Below are 545 nucleotides of genomic sequence, written 5' to 3'. Positions count from 1 at the left end.
TCTTATATTACATGCAAAACCGGAGCCTGTTCCTTTCTGGGTGTAGGCTGTCATACTTTTCCTCACCAACTTCAAAACTATGATGGAAGTGGACCTTTTTTGACTTGTTTTGTAGGGGATTTTTTTCCCCCTGTACAGTAGGTTTTCGAAATAACAAAGTTTCATTTCCTTGCTCCCCCTCCTGCATCCCCCAAAAGTGGATTTCACCTTACAGGTGTTATGTTCAGTAAGGACTGAATCACTTGCTAAAAATTGGCCAAAATACTCGGGGTCTGAGCCACCAAAATGCTTTAAACTGGTTATTTTCTGCTAATCTCTCATGTTTTTGCTAAGCTTAGCAAGTCGCTGGGGTTAGGAGATGCCTAGTTCAGCCCAGATCAAAGGAAATGCCTTTGCAGACTTTATGCCACTTGCTGATGGAGCTCGCTGACGCTAGAGAGGAGAGTCTCAGAAGGCAGCGGAGCTCTCCCGCGGGTAATACAAACCCAGTTACGGTCGTTTAACTGCGAACAGTTAAAAAGTTTCGGAAAAGACCGGAACAGCCG

This window comes from Egretta garzetta, unplaced genomic scaffold, assembly GCF_000687185.1.
Source record: "Egretta garzetta isolate BGI_Z169 unplaced genomic scaffold, ASM68718v1 scaffold7, whole genome shotgun sequence".
Classification (NCBI taxonomy): Eukaryota; Metazoa; Chordata; class Aves; order Pelecaniformes; family Ardeidae; genus Egretta; species Egretta garzetta.
The sequence above is the reverse complement of the archived record's forward strand: the minus strand, read 5'-3'. Positions refer to the sequence as shown.